This window comes from Pseudorca crassidens, chromosome 7 (genome assembly GCF_039906515.1).
Source record: "Pseudorca crassidens isolate mPseCra1 chromosome 7, mPseCra1.hap1, whole genome shotgun sequence".
In the NCBI taxonomy this organism is placed as follows: domain Eukaryota; kingdom Metazoa; phylum Chordata; class Mammalia; order Artiodactyla; family Delphinidae; genus Pseudorca; species Pseudorca crassidens.
In genome coordinates this window covers 26,328,379-26,353,957 of record NC_090302.1, presented here as the reverse complement: position 1 = coordinate 26,353,957, position 25,579 = coordinate 26,328,379, and the positions used below count along the sequence as shown (strand labels likewise).

General features: G+C 38.0%; 1 long non-coding RNA gene, 1 other non-coding gene and 1 pseudogene across 2 annotated transcripts; 2 read left to right on the top strand and 1 right to left on the bottom strand.

The window, feature by feature from the left end:
- On the top strand, window positions 1-24,100 carry LOC137227004 (uncharacterized). Its single transcript, XR_010944649.1, has 3 exons — window positions 1-333; window positions 23,391-23,451; window positions 23,584-24,100. It is a non-coding gene; the product is annotated as an uncharacterized lncRNA (long non-coding RNA).
- On the top strand, window positions 9,002-9,074 carry TRNAE-CUC (transfer RNA glutamic acid (anticodon CUC)). Its single transcript has one exon. It is a non-coding gene; the product is annotated as a tRNA-Glu (tRNA).
- LOC137227003 (lipopolysaccharide-induced tumor necrosis factor-alpha factor homolog pseudogene) lies at window positions 18,054-20,023 on the bottom strand (annotated as a pseudogene).
- Window positions 24,101-25,579: the final 1,479 nt, after the last annotated feature.

The following is a 25,579-nucleotide window of genomic DNA, read 5'->3' as shown; positions in this document are numbered from 1 at the left end:
TAAAGGTCTAATGGCCTCCTAATTAAGAGCTTCTACTCCACAACAAGTTTATAATCAGGAGTTGTCGTACAGGAAGAAAAGGAAAGGACGACAGCAAATGGGAAAGTCACTTTTGCATTAAGAATTGGCCAGCCTAGAGGATGGAAGGCAGAAGACCTTTCCAACATGTTAAGAGCCAAAAGAGTACCTTTTAGTGTTTGTTTTGATTATATTTGCCTGTAACCCAGCAACTGGACCCAGATGCCAGGAGCCCAAAGAGAACACTGCTGATGACTGGTGTATGGAAAGAAAAAGAAATCCTTTTGTTTTCTTACTTCTATGGTTCTTCTCAAGGTGAGTGAAAAGGGCTAGTAAGGACCTTTTGAAACTGTTTAGAACCCTTACTCATTTTTCTAACAACAGCTGGGATGATTTATAATACCACATGTTCTCATTGGTGGTTTCCTCTTTTTTATTTCTGAAGACAAGACACAAGTGGGAAATGTGAATCCTGAGCCAGAGTTAAGCTCATCTTTTAAAGCAACCGAATGAATTTTCCAGTTACCATTCTCCCCCCTCCCCCACAACCCATCTTGAGGCTTTCCTCCCTGAATCACTGAGTTCCCCACCGTACAAGGGTGATCATGGCTCAGTGTCACTCGAAACTTTTGGATTTCGAGAGCTCCATGTTGCTCAAGATTCCAAGTTGCTTTTGCTTAATACATTCCCTTTCTCTCACTGAGAGAAACAAAAGTAGTATATTTAATGTATGAAACTCATTAGAGCTATTATAAAATCACACCCAAATTATCTGAGACAAAATTACATTATTTCAATAGCTATATAGAAAAAGGAGAAAACAAAACTAGGTCATTCTTGATAATCTTTGCCACTAGGTAAGTCTTCTTTCTTCAAGCTAAATCCCTCCTCTTTCAGCATTTAATTTCTCTTGTTCTTAACTCCATGGAAATAGGGAAGAGTGTGTGTGTGTGTGTGTGTGTGTGTGTGTGTGTGGTGGTGGTTATGGTGGTTTTATTTTAATTTAACCATCATCACTCAGGCATTTGAAGATAAGTATTACACAGATGCAGACGTAGAGAAAGGACTTGAGGACATGGGGAGGGGGAAGGGTAAGCTGGGACGAAGTGAGAGAGTGGCATGGACATATATACACTACCAAAAGTAAGACAGATAGCTAGTGGGAAGCAGCCGCATAGCACAGGGAGATCAGCTCTGTGCTTTGTGACCACCTAGAGGGGTCGGATAGGGAGGGTGGGAGGGAGACGCCAGAGGGAGGAGATATGAGGATATATGTATATGTATAGCTGATTCACTTTGTTACAAAGCAGAAACTAACACACCATTGTAAAGCAATTATACTCCAATAAAGATGTTTAAAAAAAAAAGAAGATAAGTATTCATACAATCCTTAACCTATTCTTTTCTAGATGAATTAATCCGAATTCCTATGATTTCACCCTCCCCGCCGGGTCTTATTTGATATGGTAGAAAATAACTTTGAATTAAAATATTTTATTGTTTCTTAGTAAATTCAAAGACTCCTAGAATTTCCCATGATATGTTGATTTAAATGGAGAAAAGACAAGTAAATTTCATTTTGCTGGCTAATTTGGTGAATGGGGTTTTTTGATTAATCAAATATCCTCCATATATCAATATGCAAAAATTGTGAAATATATCTAATACTAAAATTATGTGCAACAAAAACTTAACCACTCTGATGATTCAGCTGGCATTTACAAATCCTGCATTATTTCAAAAGCTGTTTTTGAGAGTCCATTATGCAACTTCACATTGGTAACCTGAAATCAGTTGTGATGGGAGTACTTACACCACAGTAAGCAGTAAATTCTACAAAAAGACCCAATTGTTAAATATTTAGTAGTGTACCATTGGCTTCTAGGTCACTATTACAAACATAATGACCAACTACCTATAAAATTCTAATTCAAAAATCTATACCCTCGGGCTTCCCTGGTGGCGCAGTGGTTGAGAGTCCGCCTGCCGATGCAGGGGACCCGGGTTCGTGCCCCGGTCCGGGAAGATCCCACGTGCCACGGAGCGGCTAGGCCCGTGAGCCATGGCCGCTGAGCCTGCGCGTCCGGAGCCTGTGCTCCGCAACGGGAGAGGCCACAACAGGGAGAGGCCCGCGTACCGCAAAAATAAATAAATAAATAAATAAACAAAAATCTATACCCTCAAATATGCTGCAACAAAGTAGAATAAATAGAGACTAAATGAATAACCAAAGTCTGCAAGTTTTGCTCATGCAAAAATGCAACCTGATTTTAATTATCATTAGTAAGCATTTTCTAAAATTTTAAAACAAACAAGTTTCCTCATTAAATGTGAGCAAAACAATTACACATGCTGAAATGACAATGTTTTAAATCCTATTAAAAAGGTTAAAGGAGCTTTACAATGTAAAGAATCCTTGAAAATCAGTAAGGAAATTTCACAAAGTAATACATACGGATACTAATTTTGAAAAAAATGTACATATTGTAATAGAGAAATATTTTTTAAAATAAGATTCTCTTTTATCTATAAGATTGGCAAAGCTTAACTTCTTTCTTTTCTTTTTTTAAGTTTTTGGCCGCACTGCACGGCATGTGGGATCTTAGTTCCCCGACCAGGGATCTAACCCACGTCTCCTGCATTGGAAGGCAGAGTCTTAACCACTGGACCGCCGGGGAAGTCCCAAAAGCTTAATTTCTTTTTTTTTTTTTTGCGGTACGCAGGCCCCTCACTGTTGTGGCCTCTCCCGTTGCGGAGCACAGGCTCCGGACGCGCAGGCTCAGCGGCCATGGCTCACGGGCCCAGCTGCTCCGCGGCACGTGGGATCCTCCCGGACCGGGGCACGAATCCATGTGCCTTGCATCGGCAGGCGGCCTCTCAACCACTGCACCACCAGGGAAGCCCCCGAAAGCTTAATTTCTTAATAAAAACATCCAATGTTGGTGCAAGTATAGAGAAACAAACATTCCTACACAGCTAGTGAGATCGTAAAATATCAAAATTTTCTGGTGAAGTTAACAATGTGTACGAAAAGCCTTAGAAATATGTATACTCTACAACCCAGAAACCCTCTCTCCAGAACTGTATCCTAAGAAAATAACCCGAATTTTGAAACAACTAATTATTCAACAGTATTAGATTGCTAAAGTAAATTAGATTATTAAACTAATAATTAAAACAGTTTTCCATTAAACAGTTATGTTGCATTGAGTAGCTCATACAGCATTTCACATTTATGCAAACAAGGTAAAGGTCAAGTAGTTAAGTCTGACAGCAACAATTTTAGGGAGCTAAGTTCAGGGCACATCTGAGACCCACACAGAGCCAAAAATTAATATAATCCATCTTACCTAATGTTGGGCTGCACCCCGCAGGCCTATAAGGCCTGCACTTGCCCAGCTTTAAGACTGAAGAAAGAGCCCAGAGTCAGCAACAGAGACATCAATGGTTTAGCAGCTGGGGCCGGGGCTTACATGTCTGAAGAAAGGTCCTGGAAAAACACTCCACCATAAGCGGCAGACCGCGGGCAGGACAGGGCGGTAGGCTTCGCCGCGGGGGGAGGGGAGGGGAGGCAGATTGCCAGTTATGGGGGAATTGACCTCAGGTGGGCTCGTTAGTTACCACGGGAAACAGCAGAGGGGCACGCCTCTCACCGCCCCTTTGATAAGAACAATCACTAGCTGGGGCGGGGGTGAGTACGTAGGAAGGTCAGTTCTGTGAGTAGGGTGTAGGCGAAGCAGACGCTGGTTGGGCAGGGGAGGTACAGAGAGCAAGAGAACAGCCATCTTGAGTGGCCTGACCATACAACTAAGAGCCTTCATTATCAAAAAACAAAACAAATCATAATAGTGTTGCTCTGTTTTCTAAGGCTGGAAACCATGCTCTGGGTCTTAAGCGTTCTGAATTCTATTCTTCACACTATATACAGTCTTTCCTTCTACAACGTTTCCAATAAACAGTAGGTTCATCACCCTTGTAACATGTTTTTATTAAGCGGTTTTGTTTTTAGTTGTTGTTTTTTTTTTTTTTTTTTTTTTGGTACGCTGGCCTCTCACTGTTGTGGCCTCTCCCGTTGCGGAGCACAGGCTCGGGACGCGCAGGCTCCGCGGCCATGGCTCATGGGCCCAGCCGCTCCGCGGCATGCGGGATCCTCCCGGACCGGGGCACAAACCCGGGTCCCCTGCATCAGCAGGCGGACTCCCAACCACTGCGCCACCAGGGGAGCCCCATTAAGCGTGTTCATAGATATCGCCATGACCCCAGATTGTGCTATCACCGTCCCGCTCATCACTTCAGTAGCCTTCTAACTGGTCTATATTTCCCTTGCCCCTCCACAGTGCAGCACCAGACACCACTCTTAAACACTCATCCCTTAATACGGCCTCCATGGTCAAGTTTACATGATTGGCTCCTAAACACCTCTCCAACTTCCTCCACCTTTCACTCCAGTCCAGCATCCTTCAGCTTCTTCAGGGCACGATGCACAGGCTCTTTGCAGAAGCAGCTACCAGCGCAGCTAATGGGCTTCTCACTGTCCTCCCCACCCACTATCATCTCTATCCCCCTTAATTCTTTTTTTTTTTTTCATCTTTTTTTCAAATCTGACTTAGTTGGGTGTTGTTTGTTTTTTTCCTTCTCAAAGAAACCTTCCATGACCTCTCCAAATATTTGAGGCTCAACTAACCTTTCCTTATGGGCCCCTGCTGTCCCACCTGTGTGGGAATTACTGGAATTTGTCCCTCTTCCAGATGCCAGCAGGAAATAGCCGGCAGAGCTCTGGCTGGCTCGTTCAGGCATCACTCACCCCTTGGCCTGGTGCTTTCAGGTAAGGCCTAACCTGAACAGCTGCGGTGGTCCTGTCCTCCTTAACAAGGATCGCAGCTGCAATTTCACAGTTTTCACGTGCAGTCATTTTTCCTTCTACTTGCCCAGCCTCTCCCACTCTACTCACTAGAATGTAAGTTCCAGCAGGTCAGTGACGGTTTGGATTTGCTCACGATTGTATTCCCTCTGTCTTGCACATTGCCTAGCACAGAACAAGCACTTAATAGGTATTTACAAATCAACTGAAGGAGTCTAATCTTCCTTTTTGTCATTGTTATTATTTTCTTCCCACCCTTTCCACTGTTGTTAATCCACACACAAAGACCATTGAAACCTACCCAGGAGGCTCCATAAGTGACTTTTTACACCAAAATTACACCAGAAATGAGAATAACTTAAGATCCTCAAAAAAAAAGAGGAGGGAACCACCATTTTCACAAGAGATCCAGCACATGTGTTATCATTATTCAGTTTCTTCATTTTTAACATGTATTTAATTTTTGGTTTTTTCTGCATTTTTAATGTACAGTGAAGGGTGGGATATTTAGGAAATGAAAGAATCAAGAAGATCTCAGTCTAGCTTGGCAAATAATTTTAAAGCATTTCTAAACTACCAAAAAAAGGGATGAGGAAGACTTACAAGAGAAATGACTAGGTCAAAATCACACTAAGGAAAGGAAGAGCCTAAAAAGTAAAGTTTAGCAGTCAATGACCACTTGTACTTAAGATTGACTAGGGTTTGTATAAGGCTGAAATCCAGTTTTAATTCTGGCAGATCTCAAAGAAATATCAGACTTCACTGTTTTGGTAAATATGAAAAAAAAAACTGGATTTCAGCTTTAAGCAAAGAATTAAAAGAAGACAACTACATGTTTATAATTTTTAGATAGATATTTTATAATTTTCTAAATAATTTCTCAGATTAGAAATGAAGCAATAATCCGTTAAGACAGGTGGAGAAAATATAAGACAATGAACACCTATTGGTTTATGTAGAGAAAAAGAAAGCATGAGACTCCAGGGACACCCCTGGCAGTCCAGTGGTTAAGATTCTGTGCTCCCAATGCAGGGGACACGGATTCAATCCCTGGTCAGGGAACTAAGATCCCGCATGCCTCACGGTGTGGCCCAAAAGGAAAGGACTCCATGCCTTGGGTTAATTGGATAGATGCAAAATTGGTATTATTGTCTTTCTCTCTTGATTTTCTAAAAGTAGAATATTGGTGGGTGGAAATGTTTAGGAAGAAGGGCCAGTTCAGGATTGGAAGAGGAATTTTGACTCCTTTTTGCTTCTAAGTCTAAATCCTACTGGAAAAACAATGTACCTGGGGAAAATTGTAATGCTTACAGAAAATATAATCAAAGTAGGAAGAAAAAAACCCCACTGTGTTGGTCTAAAGTGCTTTTAGATAGGTATATAAACTTATAAAATCAATTTAACTTAAACATTCCAACAGATATTCCTCCGTGAATCAAGAAATGTGAATAACAGGCAAGTTTTGGAGATTAATAATGAGAGTGAAAAACAAGTCTTTTGTCTGATTAAACACGTTACAGCGCATATTCTATACTTTCAGAGTCAACTTAAGATCATGTAGTATTTGAGTGAGAGGGAGATAGGAGATCTTGTAGACCAACATACCCTGATTTATAGCTGGCTTATTACATCATTCACAGTATATGTGTTGGGTGCCTTTTCGTGCCAAAAACTGTGGTGGGTGCTGGGGATTCAACAGGGGACAAATCAAAACCCTGATCTCAAAGAGCTCATGTTCTAGTTGGGAGAGAAGGATCATGTACAAATAAAGAATTGTGTAATAGGTCAGATGGTGCTAACAGAGATGGACAGTGTATGTATGTATAGGTATGTATTTATGTGTGAAGTGGATGTGATAGAGTGGTGGGGAAAATCATCTCAATAAGGTGACATTTGAGTAGAGATCTTGGTGAAGAGAATGTGTCCCTGAGGATACATGATTGCAGAAAATTCCAGGGAGAGGGAACAGCAAGTACCAAGAATCAAGTAAGAGAGAGGAGGCCAGTGTGGCTGAAGCAGCCTGAGCAAGAAAGAGGGTAGTAAAAATTACAGCCAAAAGGGTAGTGGAGACAAGGTCATGATGATCCAATATACTTTGGATTTTATTCTGTATGAGTTGGGGTACCACAGCATATCAGTCACTAGATCTGACAATGTTTTAAAAGGGCCACTCAAAATAAACTTTAAGAGGTCAAGGGTAGAAGCAGAGAGGTTGGTCAGAAGGCTATTGAAATCATCCAGTCAAGAGATGATGGTGCCTTGGCCCAGGTTAGCAGTAGAAGAGGTAAGGGATGGCTACATTAAGGACATATTTTGAAGTGGAAGGATAGGGTTTGATGATGGATACCATACTGTGTGAGACAGTAATGAGTTAAACATGATTCAGGAGTTTTGGGAAATATGGAACTGCCATTTACCACCGGAGAGAACAGGGTGAAGTGGAAATCAAGGATTCAGTTCTGAAGTATTAAGTTTGATGCCTATTAGACATGCAAGCAGAGATTTTGAGTATGCACTTGGACATCAGTGTTCTGGAGTGCAGAGGAGAGGTTTAGGCAAAGATGTAAGTTTTGGAGTCACCATATATTTATGGTACTTGAAACACACAACTGGGTGAAAGTACATTGGGATTGGGTTTAAATAGCCAAGGGAGGGAGTCTAGAGACTGAGCTTAGATCCCTCCAACCAATAGAAGTAGGAAAATGAAGAGGGTCAGGCAAAGGAGACTGAGAGTGTATGGCTTGTGAGACTGGAAGAGAATCAAGAGGGCGATCTCACAGGTCAACTGAAGAACATGTTCAAGGAGAAAGCAATCTGCTGATAGAAAGATTGAGACCATTGAGAGCTGAGATTTGACTTGAGGTCTTGGTTAGATTTTCTTCTAACTTCCGTGCTTTTTCCATAACACCACCTTCCCTCTGCTCCACTGTTATCTTACCTGAGCTACAGATAGGATTCTTTCTCACTCTGGGAGTTGCTAATATAATCAAGTTCACTGACAGTTCAATAGAAATGGTGAAGGAGGAGGTGTTTCCCCAAAAGTAGACCCTGAGACAAGGATTTGAGAGAAGACAATAGGTGTATTAATGAGCATGTCATTGTTATGGGCAACTGGTTCAGTTGAATGGGGACCTTCTGAGGAAGCATGCACAATATGCTTCAGCATTGTCAAGAGGGTCAAACTGGGGTAGTTATTCATAGACTCATTGATTGAAAATTGCATTTCTTGGGTTGCCCTGTGTATGTCCTGTGGTGCTAGCAGAAGTCCCTAGTCAGGGAAACAGAAGCATGGGTACTTGCGGTAGAAAACTGTTTGCATGCCCAAGAAATGCCCATCACAGCTGCAGGTAAACCCTGAGGTGGGCCGAGGGAATATGGGCATTTGTTGTTGAGGACAGTGCAAATGTGATGGTGGTCACATTGGTCACAGCACCTAGTAGTAGATTGTCTGGACTTTGTTTCTTCTTAGACTGTGAACTAAGTCTTGTGCAAATGGTCAAGTGGTTTTTTTTCTTAAGCACTTGCTAGATTGGGGGAATATATGCTGTGGGTGAGAGATTATTCTTTAACAATATTTATCACATATTTTGAGTAATAAAATATAGCTTGATTAACATAAGAAGGCATAACACTCTGCTCGTGTTTTTGTATCTAGAAATAACTGGAAAATCTTCAAGTTTCGGCTGTATAGAAAATGACAGAAAGAAAATTATTAAAATATAAACATTTTAAATAGCATTCTTTCTTCTTTTTATTTTAAAACTTCTTATTTTGATCCACCTAGTACCAAAAAAGATTTCATCTAGCTAAAATAAATATTAATACTTTTTAATGTTTTAATAGTGCACATGTCTATGTGAATATCTCATTAAAGTGAAATTATTCATAAGTTTGTCCAGTGAACTACTACCATATCTCAAGAAGCTGTATTTCTCCCCTGATAAGCAATGGGCCTTTATTAAAGAGACGATAGATACAAATCTTAGTAAGGTTTCTTAACTTTCTACAGAGAGCTTATCCACACAGATATGCCTGTAATTTGCAACACAGACCATCTGAAGTCCAGGTTCTCATCCAAGAGCTCAGCTATTCCAAACAAATAAAAAACGTGGTGGCAAGAATTCCCTGGTGGTCCAGTGGTTAGGACTTGGTGCTCTCACTGCCAGGGCCCCAGGTTCAATCCCTGGTTGGGGAACTAAGATCCCGCAAGCCATGTGGTGCGGCCAAAAAAAAACAAACAAACATGGTGGCAAGCAACGATATTAATAGGGGATTGGCTGAAGCACAAGTAGTATATCCTTTTCTCTAGGTTCTCTGGGTTATCCTGGAGGAGGTCAGACCATGAGAAACATGTCAATATAAAGGACATTACTTTTGCTTTTCTAGAACTACTTTCAACCAATCAGGATTTGACATTGTCCCTCTAGCCTGTTGAGAGGCTACAGATGAATCCACATAAGTAATGGCTCTCTTAAGTGTTTAGAAAATAAAAACGAACAAAAAACTAAAAACTTGTTTTGCCTTTATCTGCTGAACGCCACGTCACTGATCATGTGTTTTACCTGTTTGGACCTTCCCAAAACACACGTGGAAGCCTATGCCACGCATGTCTGTATGCTATCTGAGCACATATAACAATCTGTTTCTCTTACTATGTAGGTCAGATACTAACTTAGCTATGTGACTTCATCCCTGATTGAACAATAATAACAAAGGAGGATTGATTAATGAATCTATTCCAACTTGGAAGTGGTCATTAGTAGCACAGTTCAAAACTCCCTCCTTTGCCTTGATCTTTCAAAGAAATCACAAAAACATTGGGCTTTGTGGATTGAGAATTCTGTAAAGCTGGGAGAGATATCTAATAAAATGGAAAACAATATCAAGACTGAAAAAACGTTGGGTAGTCTGAAATGATAAACCAATTTTAAAGATTGTACTTAATAGGGATAACAATAAAGTCTTGATTTAAGAATTAAAAAGTTTGTTTCACAAGTAAAATGAAGGAGAAAACCAAGACCTGGATAGACTAATACTTGTTAAAATTAAAAAAAAAGAAATGAGGGGGTGCTGAGTGGTATTAACGTGACTTAATATAAGTAAATAACATGATTGCAATCAAAAGCTAGAGACACTAGTGCAAATATTAATTGAAGTTGACATTTAAGTAAAAGTCAGCTAAATCTCCTCTGTACTACCATAGCATTAACTTCATTGTTTTGGTTCAAAACCCTGTCTTTTAAAGACAGTATCAGGTACATATCTGGAGAAAGAAAATTGAGATGGAGAGGCTCTGGAAATATAGCAACAGTTGAAAGAACTGAGGATATTCAATGTGGAACAACAACAAAAAATTCAGTGAGAGGTGCAATGTTTATTGGAAGGGGTGAAGGATGGATTGTTTTCAGACTTTTGGAGGGCTCCCTGGTAGAAGAGCAGGTGACATTCTGCACTCCTCCAAATAGAAAAAGCAAGAGTATAAACTGTGTGAGGGTAGAAACCATGTCTTAAACATTTTTGCATTTGTGGTAAGTCCAATTACACTGGAGGTGTTATTTGATGCTCATTGAGGTATGTAACTGATGCTCCAGGAAGACAGATGCCAACATTATATAGGGAAGAACTGTACAAGACGTGAAACAAGAGTTTTTCAATATATTGAGTGTCTTATCATTGGAAAGGTCCCAACTGTGAAGACAGTAGGGTGTAGTGGTTCAAATTAAGAACATAGGCTCTGGGATGAGGCTGACCTGGGTTCAAATTTCAGCTCCGTGAATTAGGTGTGTGACCTCAGACAAATTACTTAACCTCTTGTGGTCTTAGTTTCTGCCCATAAATTATGAATAATGGTAACTAGCTTTCAGTTTTGGTGTGATGTTTAAGTTGAGAGAATGTTTGTGAAGAGTTAGGACAGTGTCAGGAACAATAGTAAACATTCAATAAATCACAATTATTATGTTGGCAGAAATTGTTTTACAGTCTTCCAAAAATGTTGTGGAAGGGATTCTTGCATTGGATGAGAAGTTGAATAAATGATCCCTTGGTCTTGCTCAATTCAAAAATTCTCTGATTCTGTGATTTTTCAGCACTATTCTTTTTTATATCCTTAGCATTTTACAAATGTCTCTGGAATTGCACTTATCTCACTAAACTGAAAGCATTAAATTAAAGCAAACCTCAATCTCCTTAGTAGAAAGGATAATCTCTTCTTCATCTTCACACCTCCAAGTACCTTGCACACTGGCTGACGTAGAGTCAATAACACTATATTCATTGTATAAATGAATGAATGATCAAACAATTAAATATTTAATTTATCTCAAAACGTAGACCATATCTGCCATCTTTCAATGAAAATTTCAAGTACAAATGCTTGATACAATCTGCTTGATCAAGGTATGCTTCCTGTAACCCCAGCTAAGAAAAGCAAATGATAAAAACTGTAATTTACTTATCTCTAACCTCAGCCATTTAAGAAACCAGCACGGGCTTCCCTGGTGGCGCAGTGGTTGAGAGTCCGCCTGCTGATGCAGGGGACACGGGTTTCTGCCCCGGTCCGGGAAGATCCCACATGCTGCGGAGCGACTGGGCCTGTGAGCCATGGCCTCTGAGCCTGCGCGTCCCGCCACGGGAGAGGCCACAACAGTGAGAGGCCCACATACCGCAAAAAAAAAAAAGAAACCAACACTTACTTGTTGAGCACCCAGGTGTTTTTCATACATAATCTCATTTGATCTGTTCATGCAACTATGAAGTAAGTATTATTTTACCTAATTTGTAGATAAAGAAATTGAGTCTCTAAGAACTTAAAAATATTCAAGTCACACAGCTATTAGGTGATAAATATGGGATTTGAACCTCAGTCTGTTTTATCCAAATACTAAGCTGTCCCTTTTTAAATATTTTTAATTGCAAAAGCAACATGATACATGTTTATTTTGAAAAATTTGAGCAGTTAGAAATGCACAGACTAAAATACTGAAGCCCCCTTATAGATAATTTTTCTCCCCCTATTCCCTGCATTAATATTCTCCAATCTATAAGAAATCATCTGTGAAAGCATCCTATTACATGCTGTTCTATGCATTTGAATGCTTATATGGTAAAATATACAAACATAAGATTTCTAAGATAAATATAATGTATAATGTAATAATGTAATATTAAAATTAGCTTTAAAAATAAATATGGCAACTTTTTTCATTTCATGATATACCTTGAAGTTCTTGCCATGTCAATACAAACAGATCTATCTTAATTGTGATGAAAACATAAAAACTTGTTAATAGTGCAAATTTACATGCTATAATTTACGAAATAATTCTACAATTGTTGGGCATTTAAGTAGCTTCAGATTTCTTCTATTAGAAACAATATTACAATAAATACCTTTGTGCACATATGCAAATATTTCTATAGGTTGGATTCTTAGAAGTATAGTTTTTGGGTCAGAAAGTATGAATATTTTTAATTTTCATAGATATCACCCTATTGTCCACCAAACCACTGTACAGGTTTACATTTCCACAAACTTAGCACTTGTATATACACATCAATACTGAATAGTATCAATTTTCAAAATATATTGATGATCTGATGAATGATTTTATTCACTTTCATATTATTTTATTATATTATTTTATCATTATATTTTACCATTATTATAATTTTCACTTCCATACTTATTATAGATAAGATGTCTTTTTAATATGCATTTTGCCTTTTTCATATGCCTTCTGTGCCTGATGATATCCTATGTTCATTTGAAAAATGTAGATTGTCTTTTTCTTATTGAATCATTGGAACTCTTTATAAATTAATTTATCTTTTGTTATATATGTGGTAAATATCTTCTCCAGGTCTATCGTTTGTCTTTTAACTTTCTTCACTTACAGAATTTACTATGTAGATTAACTGGTCAATCTATGTCGTTTTAGAAAATCTTTTCACACCCACGATTACAAAAATATTGCCCCATGACTCCAGTATGTTACAGTTTTGTTTTTCTGTTCTTATAATCTTAATCCATCTGGAATTTATTTTTGTACATGGTGTGAGAAAGGAGTATAATTATTTCCTCCCAAGTGGAGACATTTTTCCAAAATTAAATCTAAAATAATCAATTATTTCCAACTGATTTCCAATACTAAATTCATTATACTCTAATCCTCATGTGTATATAGGTGGTTTCAGACTTTACATTCTTTATTGTGCTCCATTCCGTACTCTACTGTTTGTATTCTATTCTTGTGCCAATACCACACCGTTTTTGTCAATATATCGGTATAATCGTTTTGAGATATGATGAGGAGTTAAGCTTCATCTAGTCTTATTTTTTAAATAATGTCCTCTTATAGATAAACTTTAGTATCAGTTATCCAGTTAAAAAAGAAAAGGCCATTTTGTTTTGGACTACTACAAATTTGTATATTATTATATAGAGAATCAAATTTTACCATATTGAGGCTTTTCATATAAGAATGTGATGTGTCTCCATTTTTTCCAAGTCTTATAAAGTATTTTAGTAAAATTTCTAAATATCATCATATAGGTTTTATATATTTCATTGCTTATTTATCTAGATACATTATGAATTTTTAAAAATTTATTTTGTTGAAGTATAGTTGATTTACAATGTTGTGTTAATTTCTATATACAGCAAAGTGATTCAGGTATACATATATATGTATACATTCTTTTTTCATATTCTTTTCCAGTATGGTTTATCACAGAGTATTGAATATAGTCCCCTGTCCTATACAGTAGGACCTTGTATCCATTCTATATACAGTAGTTTGCACCTGCTAATCCCAAACTCCCAATCCATCCCTCCCCCGTTATGATTTTTTTAAATTAATTAATTAATTAATTTAGTTTGGGCTGCATTGGGTCTTTGTTGCTGTGCGTGGGCTTTCTCTAGTTGTGGCGAGCAGGGGCTACTCTTCATTGCGGTGCCCGGGCTTCTCATTGCAGTGGCTTCTCTTGTTGTGGAGCACGGGCTCTAGGCATGCGGGCTTCAGTAGTTGTGGCTTGCAGGCTCTAGAGCACAGGGTCAGTAGTTGTGGCGCACGGGCTTAGTTGCTCCGTGGCATGTGGGATCTTCCCGGACCAGGGCTTGAACCCGTGTCCCTTGCATTGGCAGGTGGATTCTTAACCACTGCACCACCAGAGAAGTCCCATGATTTTTTTTTTTTAACTTTTCATTTGAGTGATTGGGATCTTCTATCCCCATCACATTTTCTACTCGGTATAGTGACATACTCTGCAAGTCATCTACCTAGTAGCTCTCTGATCACTTCTCCCTTGCTAACAGAATCCTACTTTTACTTGGGGTCAGCAATGTGCCCATTCCCAGAGGATGAATCATCCATCTTTGGTCTAAACCAGTCATGGCAATCCAAATGGTTGTGACTTTTGCTACGCTCACATTCCCTGGCACCCTTGCCACCAAGGCTGACCATATTACCTAGTATTACATAATGTGTGATAGGGAAATTATGATACTTTTTACTCCTTGATACAAGTAAAGCCCCTTTGCTTCTGCTCTCCTTTCTTCCCATTTTCACGGCTGATGAGCAGGAATGACACCTGACTGGGATAACCATAATGTGGCCACGAGGCCACAAATATGAAGAGGAAAAGGCAACAACTTGAGATGATGGGGCAGAAGGAAGAAAACTGCCTAGGTCCTTGAAGACGTTATTGGGCCACTGAACATACCAGTCAGTCAACTGCTTTCTTCCACATTCCCTTTTTAGCAAAAAAGGTTTAAACCTCGATTAATTCAGTATCCTCTAACTGAAGCTGAATTCATCCAAATCCATTTAGATATTACTGGAGTATGGGAAAACGATTGATTTTTGTATGTTTCCCTACAGAATTCTGAGTTCTACTAATTTTTAAGAGGTTTGTTTGAGAGTTCCTAATTTGCAATTGCAAATAATGACAGTTTGCAAAACTGTCATTATTTCTAATGACATATTTCTAATACTTATTCTTACTATTTCTTGAATTATTTCAAAAGCTGAGACCTTAGTGAAATGTTGAATTGCATACGTGGATAAGAGGTATTTTCCTTTTCAATTCCTGACCTTAATGGGAATGCTTCTCATATTTCAGTAGCAAGATTCTGCTGTATTTTTTTGAAACATAACCTGATAATAATTTTTAAAAATATCATTCTAGTCATGGATTAATAAAAATTCAGTTTTGTTTTTCTTTTTTGCTTTTTTAAAATCAGAAATAGGTATTAAATTGTATCAACTACAGTTTGGCGTCTATCAAGTTTATCACATCGTAATTCTACTGTGTTCAGTTAATGTAATGCATTATTATCAATAGATATCCTGGTTTTGAGCATCCTTGCTTTTCTAGGATAACCTTATTTACTCATGGTGAGTCCTTTCTTTCATATGCTGTTGGATTTTATATAAAACATTTTATACTGGAGCTTTGCATCTATATTTACAAGTCATATTCTTATAAAATTTGATGTATTTGGTTTTCTTTGCTGGATTGTGGGCTGACGGAGTAACACTAGACACAAAGAATGAGTATAAACTCTTTAAATAGCCTAGGACTTTTACTTTTATGTTTAAAATTTCTGCAATAATGAGTTTAAAGATAAATACATAAATACATACATATATTTTATAAACAGGAATTATCAGTTTCTATAAGGTGTACTAGAATTTACCTAGTACTCTAGTGTGGGGTTTGGGGATTTAGCTATGTTTTTCTTTTCATGTGATAATTGGTCATATTTCTTTTCTTCTTCCTTTTGAGTCAATTTTCATTACTATATAGATTTTTGGAAAATTAGCCTTTTCACCTGAGAATTTTAATTTTATTGATACAACATTCTTTTTTTTTTTTTTTTTTGGCTGCACAGTGAGGCACGCGGGATCTTAGTTCCCCAACCAGGGATTGGACTGCCAGGGAATTCCCTATAATATTCTTATAACTTTAAAATCTCTTCTGTGTCTGTAGTTATGTCTCTTTCCTTATCTTAATATTATGCATTTGTGTTTTGTTTTTCATCTGACTTATCTGATTTTTTGTTGATAGTTTAATTGGTAAAGTTTACTTGTTAATTTTCATAGAATTCTGCTTTAGCACTCAATGCTTTCTACTTAAAAAAATTATTTTTAGCTCTTTCAATTGAGTATTTGTGGATTTTAAATATTTTGTTTTCTAATTAATACATTTAGTGATATTAATTTCTATTTGACTACAACTGGGTCATATCACATAAGTTTCGATATCTTGTATTCTCTCTATTGTTGCTATTTAAAATAGTCTATATTTCAGTTTGGTTTTCTTTTTAACCAAAAGTTATTATGAAAGTTTTATAGTATATAGTTTGTGTATGTGTATGTTTCGGTCCTTTGGAGTTTATTTATAGTTTTATTGCATTCTGATCTGTATTCTGCTTTCAATATTTATTGAGTTTTTAGAGCTTTTATTTTTGTGGCTGAATGGCCAATTTTTGTAAATGTTCTATGGGTACTGGAAAAGAATGTCAGGGACACAGTTCTATACATATATCTATGACCAAGTTTAATGAATATGTATTCAATTCCTCTATATCCTTTTGTATTTGGGGGCCACTTAATTTGTCATTTTTGTTGAGGCATGTCAAAAATCTACAATTATCATTATAGTTTTGTAAGCTTTTTTTTGTAGATATGACAGATTATACTTCATATATTTTAAAGCTGTATTATCAGGTACAAAAAATGGTAAATTATTCCTTTTAACAACTAAAATTTTTTTTCAATTTAGTATTTTTGGTCTTGAATTTTATTTTGTCTACTTTTACCATGTTTCCTCCTTCTTTCTTTTTGATAGTACTTACCTGATTTCTGATTACTCCTTTTGATTTTCAAAAATTTCTGGTCACTTACTTTTATTTATGACCTATTTAAATAGCTGTTTGCCTTTTCTGTTTCTTAGACTATCATGTTGTTTAACACTTCTTTCCACAAACTGACAGATTCTGTGACCCTCAGATTAAAAAAAGGATATAGAGGAATTGTACAAACGATTTAATAAATTTGATTAAAGTTTATGGTTATTTCTTTGGTTTATTTGTATGAGAGTTCCTACATCTTAATAGAGAAACTTCATCCATTAACATTTATTCTGAAAATGGACATGAATATATTAACCAAACAGCTTTATTTCTGACATCTTATTTCTAACATTGCCTTTGTGTCTTCTCTTTTCATTTCTTCTTGTTTGTTTATACCTTTTTTCTTATATTTTTCTTTTACTGCATTTATTGAATTTTCTTGTTCCTCTTTGCTTTACAAATTTTGAAGTCACTGCTCTATTACCTTAACTGATTTTTTTTTGGTCTTTTTAAAAAAATTTTACTGAAGTACAGTTGATTAACTGATTTCTTTTTTTTTTTTAATATTTATTTATTTGGTTGCACCAGGTTTTAGTTGTGGCAGGTGGGCTTCTTAGTTGCGGCTCGAGGGCTCCTTAGTTGTGGCTTGCGGCATGTATGTGGTATCTAGTTCCCGAACCAGGGCTCGAACCCGTGTCCCCTGTATTGGCAGGCGGACTCTTAACCACTGTGCCACCAGGGAAGTCCCGATTAACTGATTTCTTAGTGAGATGAAACAAAGTTGAATGGTGAAGAGTAGTGTAAGACGTTAGACTCAGAGTACTGAACCTAACTATATTAAGGAAAAAGCTGATGTAAAGTTTTGAATGAATTTTTAATCCACTAATGTGCCTATAATTTTGTGAAATGATAAAGCCACCATTTGGGGGCATGAGCTAGACAGTAACCTGTGTACTTCTTGAGGGAATTTGGACTGAGTTATGTATAGAGAAATTTCACTCAAATATTTAATAAAATCTAAACAATACTGTGATCTTTTTCAGTTTAAAGAGGTAAACCTGATAATAAAAGAGTATGTAAGAACCAAGAGTAAAACTGACACACATCTCCTAATGTAGACAGATAAATGGAAACAAATGGATAGTCTAGAACATTATGTCACTACATACAAAATTGTAGTGTGCAATAAAGGTGACCTTTCAATTACTTGGGTAAAGGAAGGATGCTTTTTTTTTTCAGAGTGAACAAAAGACTTTATTTTGAAAAGCAGATAACACCATATACATACATAAGCACTATACATACACCATACATAAGCACTATGTAGTATCCATAGTCATTGCAAAAAATATTACTGGAACTTTCGAAACATCAAATGAATAAGCCGAATCAATGGGTTATGACTATAATTTTCAACCAATATACAGACTTTCGATCAAGGCCTAGGCTTGATTTCTACATAATATTATTCACATGCATTCCCTGTGCCTATTTAGTATCAAAACGGGAGCTCTTGAAAGTTGAGCCCAGCTTTGTCTTGATTTCAAAGATGACACAGCAGCGAACCGAGAACTCTGGCTTGCTGCTTCAGTCCTAGAAATCATGTCTTCAGATGTTATACAACAAATTGATTTCTGAAAAATAAAATCCAGACTTCAGACGCCTTTGAAACAGCCAGGTCCCCGCACTTTTCAGCACCGTGGTACTCAGACGTGCTCAAACACGCTTTCCTTTGCCTTTCCAAATATCCACCAGTAACCCAAAAGGGGACCCTCTTTAAGAGTTCCACTATGGAGGTCTTTAGGAACCACACTAAACTCAAGTGAAGGCAGTGGATGAAATTATGCCCATGACTTTTTCTGTTAAGGCAAAAAAAAAAAAAAAAAAAAGTGAGAGTGCATTGGCAAATGGGAAAATGATACCAGTCATATGGATAAGGAAAACGGTTCTATAAATCCCTCTTTTCAAAATTATGTTCAAAGGTGTTTAAGATCAAAAGGAGGTCACAAAAACTGTTAATACAAACAATTCCTCTACCAAAAATAAAAGCCCTTCGTAGAAAGTGGCTGAGGATCTGGTCCAAAGAAGGCGGATCAGCGTAAAGATCCAGCCTTCTATTCCTAGCCTGCGTTTATGACCTCATGGCTTTGTGTCTGATGGGTGTGAATAACCCCTCCCTGTACTTAAAAACGAATTAAGAAATTAAAGTGATTTTGTGTGCTATTTAAAAGCCTGCAGTTGCAGAATCTGAGAGCCAAGCCCTTAGACTGTAAGGCAAGATTTTTGTCATCAGAAGTGGAAACAGATGGCTATGACGGTAGGCACTAAAGGTTGGTTCAGCCGTACTGGGGCCAGAACAGCTTCAAAAATAAGGCAATCTGGGGCTTCTCAGTTTGAGACCACCAAGAGAAAGGCCCACTGAGGCAAAAAAAAAAAAAGAAGCCAGCCAGTGGCAAATCACCAGAAGATACTCAGGACAATGGTCACAGCTGGATGGGGTGACTTGGGATCACAGACGGGGAGGCAGGAAACCCCTGAACCAGCGCTCAAGGAGAATGTCTTTGCATGTCCTGTGCACGACACCAAGCAGCAATTTCTGGGGTTCGTAGGTGTGTTATTTTTGCGATATTTCCCCCCCCAAAAGAAGACACGAAGGTAGAGACCCTGGAGAGGTGAGCCCACCAAAATGGAGCCTTCACCAGGGGCGGGGCTGGGTGAGAGTCGGAAAGGCCTTCCTGCAGCACACCGATCCCTTCAGGTCTGGCTGAGTCCTACAAACGCTTGTAGGTGCCCAGGAGAGCTTTGCAGTTGGGACAGTAGTGGTCCACATCCTGCAGGGCGTCCACACAGAAAGGGATGAAGCAGCAGCCCGCCATGCACCCCAACAGGCACAGGTTCCGGCAGGAGAGCCAGGTGAGGGCGCCGGCATTATAGGACAGCTGAGTCACGATCATCTTGTTGCAGGAAGGACAACACATCTGGACCGGGCGGTGGAAAAAGGAGATGGACTGCTGCACGCGGACTGTCTGCACAGCAATTGCACTGGCATTGGGGACAGGCACTGGCTGGGTGTAGTACGCAGGCGGATTCATGCCCTTCCCATCCGGGCCCATCATGAGCCCCGTGGCCGGCCCAGGCGTGGGTGCTGGAAGTGTGGGGTAGTAACTGTTAACAGAAACTGTCTCTTCATAAGACGGGGGCGCGGTCGGCACCGAGGAAGGTCCCGCAGCCGCCTGGTAGGATCCTGGAGCAGACATTTTTACCGCCGCCTGCGCAGCCAGTCGAGCCGGGAGGTCTCAGGAAGGATGCTTTTTAAATAATGCTGAGACGATTTAGTTAATGATTTGGAAAACAATTAAGTTTAAACCCTGCCTCATATCACATATTAAAAAATAAATTTACATAGTTTGTAGAGTTAAATGTGAAAATAAAAATCTTGGAATTAGTAAAAACACAACAAATCATGTAAATGAATAGTCCTATTAGGGGGCTTGAAAGTATTAACTATACCAATGATAGAAAGCATAGAGAAAATGATCAATAAATTTAAACATAAAAATAACTTTTAAGTATCAAAAAGCATTATTATTAAAGTTAAAAGTAAATAAAAACTAAGAAAAATATTTTATTACATATTAGAAGGAGTTAATATTCTTAATCTATAAAGTGAGCATCACAAGTCAATGTAAAGATACACACACAAAATTCACGTACACAAAAAAATAAGCAAAGAACATAGACTATCAAACCACAAAGGGAGAAATACAGACAAGAAACAGAGAATAATACTAATTCTCTCTGTGTTTTGGGACTAGATATTCTTTTATTTTTCTGTATTTGCTAAATAATCAGGAAATATATCTAGAAATAGATAGATAAATGGAAAAAACATATTACTGTGTCATCTTGGGAGTTTAATATGTGACAATGAGTAAGATGATGCTATCTGGAATCAGAAGTCCTGAGTTCAAGTCCAAGCACTCGTTGAATGATCTTGGGCAAAGTCACTGGACTGCTTTGAGCCTTGGTTTCTCCAAATATAAAACAGAAGAAATAATCTTCATGTCATAAACTGCTGTGAAGAATAGATTTTAAAAATGTACATGGGAAAGGCTTTGTGAGATCATTTACAGATGTCAGAGATTCCTATTTCTGATCCAGTGCGTTAAGGCTTTTCCCAGCCTCCGACAAAATCTGTGCATCTTCTCTTACAAATACCATATCCCTTTGCCTGATGAGGGTTTATGTTCCTGAGTTGCTGCTCAGGTGACAGTTCACCTGTGATGCCTTGGATTTTGCAGTTTCCTCAGTGGATGGGACAGGAGCATCTATTAGATCCTGACTATAGTCAAATGGAACCGTAATAACAAGCACTATTGCTTTTCTTCTTCCATGTTATATGCTTTATCATTCAGTTCTAGTATACACAGAGTTAATTTGATAACCAAGTTGATACTATAATTCCATGTTCATGATATTTTAAAAGTCCTTACTAATTTCAAATTCAGGGCTCTGTTGTAAGTCAAATGAGAGCACCAGCCTATCTCTCTTCTCAATCATAGGAATAATTCCTTTGTGAATGCTGCATGATATAGAGTGAATACAAAAGGGCCAGAACAATGAACTTTTCTTCTTTCACATGATCCCTGATAAGTAGAATAGTGCTATGTTTCTCCATTTATATCTCTATACGAAATAAAAGCAGAATTATAATTTTCCGGGTGAAAGAAACCTTACGCCACCTTTGTTTTTTCTTTCCTGGTCCTAAGCCTATAAAAACCGTTTTAGAGTGAAAGATGAAAAGAAAAAGGTGAAGGAAAATCCTAAACATTCCCAAGGAGCAGAAGGTGTTGATATATGAAGACCACAATTAGCTGTTTGGCTAATCCTCTGGGTTAGAAAAAAAGATGAAATGAACTGAAAGTCATCAAAATAATTTAGAGAAAGCATAAAAATTATTTACTGGTTGACTAAGCCGTTAATTATTGTTGGTCATGTAAAGTACAGTTTCTCATTTCTGGGAAACCTTAGAAAGGAAGGGAGAGAGGGAGGAGGAAGAGAAGGAGGGAAGGAAAAAAGAAGGTAACTGAGTTTTTGGTTTACTACCAGCTCAAGGAAATCTCTTTTGCTAGAAGAGCGGAAATTGCCATGAAGAGGAACTGGGTAGGTCTGGATCTTCAATACCTTAGTCTGTAATTCTGGGCAAAAGATCACTTTTCCTTGAGACCATTTTCTCATCTGGAATAGATCAGTGGTTTTCAAGTTGTGCTCCAACAGAACAGTGCTGATCCGGAAGCTAGACCAATGAACAACGGTGATCTCTATACAATTCACAGAAAAATGAAGTAAAATAAAATGCTCCGCATTTGCTGTAGTTTCCTTATTTACATCTATTATAACAATTCCTGCATTGTATGGATTTTTCTGAGTCTATACAACCATTTCTTGGATTTGATATATCAATAAAAATTTTTTCTCGATTTTAAGATTTTCTTTTCTACTTTTAGAAAACCTTTGTAATGAGAACTTACTGTATAGCTCAGGGAACTCTACTCAGTGCTCTGTGGTGACCTAAATGAGAAGGAAATCCAAAAAGGGGAGGGGATATATGTACACGTATAGCTGATTCACTGTACAGTAGAAACTAACACAACATTGTAAAGCAACTATACTCCAATAAAAATTAATTAAAAAAAAAAAAATCCTTTGGCCCTACTGCCACATGCCTGGTGACTGAGTTTTAGAAAATGACAAAGTGAACTAACTAACAGAAATAAGTAGTAATAGGAGAACTTAGATACAATTAGTCATACTTAGGTTTTTTATTTTAAACGATCACTGTTGATTTTAAAGATTTGTTTAAATATAATGAATTTCTTTTGTTATGTGTACATATTCTGGTTTTGATTTCCTGGACTAGATACCTAACTTTTTGTTTTTTTAATAATTTTACTTATTTATTTGTAAGTTTTGGCTGTGTTGGGTCTTCGTTGCTGCACTGGGGCTTTCTCTAGTTGCAGCAAGCAGGGTCTACTCTTCATGCATGGGCTTCTCATTGCCGTGGCTTCTCTTGCTGCAGAACACAGGCTCTAGGCGCACGGGCTTCAGTAGTTGCGGCTCGCAGGCTCTAAAGCTCAGGCTCAGTAGTTGTGACGCACAGGCTTAGTTGCTCTGTGACATGTGGGATCTTCCCAGACCAGGGCTTGAAGACGTGTCCCCTGCACTGGCAGGTGGATTCTTAACCACTGGGCCACTAGAGAAGTCCGATACCTAACTCTTGACTCCAAATTTAGGGCTCTTCACCTCACCTATGCCACCTCACAGTAAAGCTATAAGAACATAGAACAGGGACTTCCCTGGTGGTCCAGTGGTTAAGAATCCATGCTTCTAATGCAGGGGACACAGGTTCAATCCCTGGCGGGGGAACTGAGATCCCACATGTCGTGCCCTGTGACCAAAAAAAAAAAAAAAGGAAAGAAAAGAAAAAGGACATAGATCACAATATTAGCTAGCAGTTACAGATTTTTCATGTTCCTTATATACATTTTTTAAAAAGCCTCATAACCACAACACTGTAAATCAACTACACTCCAATAAAAATTAATTTTAAAAAATCCTCAGCAATCCTATAAGTACTTAATTATACTTGTTTTACAGATGTGGAAACTGATGCATGGAGCCCAAGGTCATCACTCACAAGAGCAGGAGCTGGAAACTAGTAAGTAGATGTTCGTTGTTAGAGCTGGATTTGTCTTTATTATAAACATTGAATCAATAAATACTCACTTAAAATATGCACCCTGAAAAACATCAGAAAGATACTAAAAAATAAACTTGTTCTGCATTCCAGACACTTAAAAGAACATGTAGGGCTTCCCTGGTGGCACAGTGGTTGAGAGTCCGCCTGCCGATGCAGGGGACACGGGTTCGTGCCCCGGTCCGGGAGGATCCCACATGCCGCGGAGCGGCTGGGCCCATGAGCCATGGCCGCGGAGCCTGCGCGTCCCGAGCCTGTGCTCCGCAACGGGAGAGGCCACAACAGTGAGAGGCCCGCGTACCGAAAACAAAAAACATGTAGCCAATAAGTAACTTTTGTGACACACTGTTTTTAGCAACTTGCTGGGAAAGCCCACAGGAGAGAGTATAAATAGACTCTCCTGAAAGGGCAACTCACATGAAATCTACAAGGGGTCAGTCATGGGTGATGGTTGGTGGATGCAAAGTCAAGTTAACCTTGGTGCTGGAAGTTATTACCCAAAATCTGTACTAGAAGCATTGAACTCTGGGTAAAGGCTGTTTGGGGAATCGAATGTATGCAAGGATTTCAAGGTGTGTGCACTTTCAATAATGATTAATAAAACTGCACAGTTAAAATTTTTGTTTTTTACAAATTAGACAAACATTTGGTTTGGTCAGTCTTTATGATATAAAAGAAATCTTGTGCTAGCAAAGCTTATTTGGGAGTTCTAAATCTTTTTCACTCTAATTGCAAAAGAGAGAGATTCATTGTACAAATGTTTAAAAATCTAAGAAGCCACAGTGGAAAAAAATATATAATGTACCCGTAATTACATCACCTAGAAAAAATTACATCACCTGGAAAAAACTACCGTTAACACTTTGATTATACTTTTAAAATTATTTTTCAATGCCTAGATGCACACATACCTGTTTACAAATATGAGATAGTGTTATACATATTGTTTTGAAATCGATTTTTCCCCTTATCAAAAAATCATGTAAATATTTCACTATCATTTAATATTTCTTACAGAATTTGATAGCTATATAACTTCCTATTACATAGATGAACATAATTTCTTTAACCAATCACTTGTTGTGGGGTATTAATGTCACAAGGAACTCCCTTGTACAAAAGTTTTTGGTGACAGTTATTAATATTTCCTAAGTCAATTTTTAAAAGTTAAATTCCTGGGGGGCTTCCCTGGTGGCGCAGTGGTTGAGAGTCCGCCTGCCGATGCAGGGGCACGGATTCGTGCCCCGGTCCCGGAAGATCCCACATGCCGCGGAGCGGTTAGGCCCGTGAGCCATGGCCGCTGAGCCTGCACGCCCGGAGCCTGTGCTCGGCAACGGGAGAGGCCACAACAGTGAGAGGCCAGCGTACCGCAAAAAAAAAAAAAAAAAAGTTAAATTCCTGGGTTAAAGACTTCTAATACATCCAGAAAGACTGAAACTTTTCGTATTTCCACTAACAGAGAACTAGAGGGTCTATTTTTCCATATCTTCAACAACTGAGAATTATATATACTCTTAACAATTGCGAAATATAAATATACATATAGATACATATACAGTATATATTTCTGCTAATTTTTTAGGTGTAAAAGAGTATCAGAGCTTTCATTCACATATTTGATGAAGATAACCTTTTTTCATATGGGCCAAAAGAAAATTTCCTTTGGTAGTATTTGGCAATATTTTTGAGATTGTATGGAATTCTAGATTTCAAAACATAACAGTAAAAATTGGGAGAACTGGACTTTAGTCTTCTTTACACTATTAGTGTCAGAAGACCTTAGGTTAAATCATTCAATCTCTTTGGCCCTAAATTTCCTTTTGTATACAAAATGTACTCAAAATACTCACTCAAATCTTCCTGTTGTCCCTGTAAAAAGCAAATTAAATTATCTGTGAAAAACAGATACTGTGACACAGTTTTATTAGCAATATTAATAAGATCTTCAAGACATATTTATAATTACCAGACACATAAAAATGCGTTCTATCATTTAACGTTAAAATGTTTTGAAATACTAAAACAAATATTTGACAGTTCAGTTCAAACAAAGCAGTCAACTCCATCGTGTGTGTATATATGTATATGC